The 5,306-nt window shown below is 49.4% G+C and overlaps 1 long non-coding RNA gene across 1 annotated transcript in view; it reads left to right on the forward strand.

The window, feature by feature from the left end:
• The window catches only part of LOC119297305, an 892-nt gene extending 417 nt beyond the window's left edge, over window positions 1–475 (forward strand). Inside the window, exon 2 of the long non-coding RNA XR_005145613.1 lies at window positions 195–475. This is a non-coding gene — a long non-coding RNA (uncharacterized LOC119297305). The remainder of the gene's footprint in view (window positions 1–194) is intronic.
• Window positions 476–5,306: the final 4,831 nt, after the last annotated feature.

A 5,306-nucleotide genomic window follows, 5' to 3' on the forward strand; every position in this document is an offset into this window, starting at 1 on the left:
CAGAATTAGCTGCAGAGCAACGGACAAAGCCTTCAGACTTCTTGCCAGCCATGCAGCTCACACTGACTGAGTGACTGCCTGAGTCCTGACTGGTGGTGCCGCCAGGAGATCTGGTCCAAATGAAATGGTGCAATCAAACCAGGATGCTCGAGGTCAAGGCCCTGCCCCTCGCTTACTGTACCGTGATGATGCAGGAGGATGCTCCCCCTCTCCCTGATAAGAGAATGAGATCCCAAATTCTCCAATGGTATGGATCAATCATGAAGAAAGAATGGTATGGATCAATCGTGAAGAAAGAATGGTATGGATCAATCATGAAGAAGGAAGCATCATGGATTCATGGGGGCGACAAAACATGGGTATGTATATATAGTGCATCATCTTCCCTTGTTTGACGACGCTGGCCGTCTTGTTTTCGTGTCAACAGTGCTTAAACAGGATCCTAAGATAAGAGTGGCATGGGCAAGGCCCCGTATTAACTGGTGTGGGGTAATTCGCAACCTCCTCCCTGCCGTGGACTTGAATGGGGATCATGAGATGCATATGGACGGCCAGCCATCGCCATGGCATGGGGACCCCGGCGAGCTGCGCTCCAGTGCCTGTCGCGAGCTCTGCGCCCAGGCACCTACCAAGCAGTCAGAGCCAGTCGACCACCGCGGCACCAACCTACGCCTGGTCGCGCGCCCACGGAGTTGAGTGAGCTGCTGCTCGTACGAACTGGTCCATCCGTCGTCGGCGTGGTCACCGCCAACAGTAGTTGCCGCTGCCGCGCCCGGCGCCCGCTCGGGCGGGGCCATGGGCTCGGGCGATTGATTCACTGCGCGGCTGGCCACGGCACGGCTGGTGGTCGATCGTGAAACTGAAGTGGCTGCCCGTAGGCGGGGGGAAGCTGTCTGTCGACCGATGGGAATGAATGGCGGCAAGTGGCAGCGGGATGCTTTGCTTAGCTGTGCGCGCTTGAATGAGGCGGCAGAGCAGCACATGGGATGGCGGGGGGCAAGGGAGGTTTACGGCTGTGCGCCCCAGCTCTGGCCGCTTGCCCCCGTCCTGGACGCAACCGCGCGTGACCCCCGTGCGTGGTGACCGCCCCATCCGAGCGACTCCCTCGCCGGCTCGGCTCATGACTGTTTACGGTCTCGGTAACCCAACATGCTCTCTCGTGAATGATCGGCTGATTTACCGCATGCTCTCTCCGTGGGGACGAACTCTGACACAAAGTTAGGCTACTCATAATGGGAGTAACATAAGATATGTCATTTATAGTCTACCTCTCTCTCTATATATGGAAAGTCAAAGAAATTCTCATCGAAACATCGAGAAATTGTGCATATAGAAAACTCTAAAAGAAAAAAAAGGAGACCCATGCCATGATTTTCAATTTTTTTTTTCGAGAGTAGGCCAATGGCGTATCATATTTTTATAGAAGAGAGCAAACATAATTACAAGAGGCTAGGCATAGATGCGAACATCCTGCTAGCGGAACCCACTCAACACCTAAAGGAAAAAAGACTTGATTACTCACAAAACGGTGTATTCTTCCGACTCCGGCTTCATCCCATTCTCTAAGATCGTCAAAGATTTGGTGCATCAATTGTCTCGGCCTCCTCTGTTGCTCCAGTCGCCCAAAAACTCTGGCATTTCTTTGTTTCCATATGGACCAAGCGACGAATATGACAATAGTGTCAAAACCTCCTCTATCCCTTGTCGCAATTGCACTCGCACTTGAAGCCACCATGCCTCAAGTGAATCATCAGGTTGCGGCTGCCTAACGGTGACACTGATTTGTGTGAAGCATAGATGCCAAACCTCCCGAGCGTAGGGGCAATGGAGAAGTATGTGATTGACCGTGTCTTCCTCTTGTAAGCATGTGTAGCAAGCAGCCGTACTATCCTGTAGGCCGTGCCTAGCTCGCCGATCCGAGGTCCAAAGTCTAGCTAGCCATGCAAAGATTTTGCATTTGAGGATCGCCCCACTCCTCCAAATACACTCATACGTTGGAGAAGTCGCAAGCCCAAGATGGAGAGCCTGATACACCGACCGAGTTGTGTACTGCCCCGAAGCGTCCCAAGGCCATGTGAACGTATCCAGCGCTTGAGGGTCACGATAAGCATCCATAGTAGCCACTCTGAGATGCATGAGCTATATAAGGGCCATAAAAGGTGGCTCTTCATTAATATCCATCTCCCACCTGCTATCCACCATGGTCTGGCCGACCGTCCGTTTATTTTGCACTCTGGTGGGAACCAAAGGTAAGATGGCCGGCGCAATGTCTTCCACCGCCAAGCCGTTCATCCATCGATCCTTCCAAAAGAGCACTCTGTTGCCGGCTCCCACCGTGATTTGCACTAGTTAGTTGTAAAGCTGCCTCGCTTCTTCATCGACCAAGAAAGGGATGCCTTGCCAAGGTCTATCCAAGTCCGTTCGCCTCAACCATTCCCATCTCACCCGGAGTGAAAAAGCTTGCAACTTCAGATTCTTAACTCCGAGGCCTCCAAACCTTGTTGGGCGACATATGGTGTTCCACGCCACAAGGCATTGCCCGCCGTTAACCTTATCCTTCCCAGCCCAAAAGAACGACCGCATCCAGGCGTTAATTTCATAGAACACCCAATCAGGAGCATTGAGCACCATTAGCTGATGGATAGGTCTCGCCGCCACCACTGATTTGATGAGAACAAGACGTCCTGGCCGTTGAATAAGACCTCGTTGCCAGGACGGGAAGAAACTCCTCACTTGATCGACGAGAGGCTGCCAGTCCGCTCTGGACAGTTGGTGAATCGCCAGGCGAATGCCCAGATACTTGCAAGGGAACTGCCCAAAGTCACATTGCAGATGTGCGGCAACTCTGTGCTGGTCGTCCTCCGTGCCGCGAATCAAGATCGCCTTTGATTTACTATAATTCACCTCCAAACCTGATGCATGGCCAGCTCGCCAGCGCCTGCTTGACAAAAATCAAGTCCATCTCCGTTGGTTTGATGAACAACGCAACGTCATCCGCATAGATTGATAACCTTTGTGTCGGAGAGATCCCAGTGAGGTTGCTAACCACCCCTTCCTCAGCGCCTTTCCTGAACATCACCGTTAGGGCTTCCATCGCGATGACAAACAGTAGTGGTGAGATGGGGTCCCCTTGGCGAAGGCCACAAGCGTGCACAAAGCTCTGTCCCGGACATCCATTCACCACCACCTTTGTGCTAGCGGTCTGAAGCAAAATGGCCACCCACCTGACCCACGCCTCCCCGAAGCCCTTCTTTCTCAACACTTGGAACAGAAACGGCCAAGACAAGGAATCAAACGCCCTTGTAATGTCGAGCTTCAGGAATACTCCGGGCATTTTTCTGGCGTGCAGTTTCCTCGCGATCTGTCTGACCAGGAGATAATTGTCGTGCAAGCATCTACCAGCGATGAAAGCCGACTGGTTTGCCCGGACAATTTCCTTCATTCGTCTCCTAGCCCTAAGAGCCAGAGCCTTGGCGAAGAGTTTCGCAAAGCTATGCGTCAGGCTAATCGGGCGATAGTCTCCCACCGAATCAGCATCCGCGCGCTTAGGAATGAGAGTGATCAGCGCCTTGTTTAACTTGCCAAACTCACGGCTGTCTCCGACATATAACTTTATGATAGCTGCCATAATATCATGCTTGATAATAGGCCATGCCTTCTGGTAGAACATGCCAATAAATCCGTCAGGCCCCGGCGCGCGATCAGCCGGAAGGTCGTTGTGGTAGTCTAAGTTTCTCGATGAGGATAATTAATTCGGTCGTTGTGGTAGTAACATAGCACAGTTCAAGAAAATTGTGCTTTGTGGCATGTAGTTAATAAGGAGAGGGGTGTTTAGAATAACATAATATGTTACTGTAATATAGCGCTTCCCGAAAAAGGATGAGTCTACAAGCAAATAAATGAACCCATCTATGATACTACTATTATGTTATTTTGCACTATGAAGGTAATAATTTAGACTAGTGTCATATGTATGACACTAGTATAAGGCTACTACCAATGCAAAGGTGCTTAGATGAGGTGCTAAATGCATTAAATACCTTAGCAACCCAACTCCCCAATGCATAGGTGCTTAACTTGTTGTTGCTAAGCACACTTTATTTAATGAGTTAGCACCTAAAGTCTTTCATGCATTGGTCAAATTGTTTCATTTAAGTGGTTTGCCTAGGTTCTCGTGCTTGGCATTGGTTCTTCCAGATGTCACCAAAGTGCTCTCTCTCCTCCTTAAATGTAGTGCCATGTCATTTTTTTGCTTATGTGGCATGCTTAGCACCTGTCCATGGTGAAGCACTGAGAAGGGCCTAAGTTACTCCCCACTATGACCGATGCTACTCACCTGGCTGGTTAACCAGTAATCTCATCCTGTGGAAGTAATTAACGTGCGTCCTTTTCTTCCACGTGGATCCAAAACATTGGAGAAACACTCACAAAGTACTGTACTTGAGTCAATTTTGAGTAAATAGTAAGACTTCGGATCGCATCATTCATAATGTTGCATCTCAAGCATCTTTTTCCCACTGCTGGCTCATAAATTCGCCTTGGTTTCACCGAAATTCGTTTATTTCGTTCATTAATTCGTTCTGATAGCTACGCAGAGGTCTTGAGACGTACGTTCGCGGGTGCAAAAACCATCATCATAGCTCATCTGATTGCTGCGTCCCAACGGACTGGTGTCACCATTTGGCGAGGCGTTTGAAATGGGTGGCTTGATTAAGTTCACACTTCACACCATCGCCGTTGACAGGCTAGTAACAAAACACACTAGATGAAATTGATTACCTGATGTTAGTTGCTCAGTACTTCAGACTTCAAATGGAGGCCATGATTTGACAAGTTGTTAATAACGATAGTACGACCTGACCATGACCGACTCCCAAATTTCCTTCCGCCTCCGTTCATGGACACAGGAGGACCAGTCCGGGGACTTTGATGCTGAAGGCCGACATCTAACACTGCCCGTATACATTTCAACAATTTTTTAAATCAATCGGACGAAATTCATGCATAGCGAATGGATTTTGGTATAAACCGAAAGAGATTCATCCAAACACTGTGGATTTCATATGAACATGAAGAAATTCATTATATTTCAGACATACTTTAACTAAAAGCGGAGCTCGTCCAACTCTATAGGTATAATATAATATACTTCAACTAAATGATCATCAGCGCTCGTTCCCCATGTTTGGCCAAGATCCCCGATAACTGAAGCTTTACCATCTCCAGTTCCGTCTTGGTGCTCTCCAGCTCCGCCTCCGTAGGCGCTCAGCTCCACTGAGCAAAGGACAAGGACCTCCCCCCCCCCC

Source organism: Triticum dicoccoides, chromosome 5A (genome assembly GCF_002162155.2).
Source record: "Triticum dicoccoides isolate Atlit2015 ecotype Zavitan chromosome 5A, WEW_v2.0, whole genome shotgun sequence".
In the NCBI taxonomy this organism is placed as follows: domain Eukaryota; kingdom Viridiplantae; phylum Streptophyta; class Magnoliopsida; order Poales; family Poaceae; genus Triticum; species Triticum dicoccoides.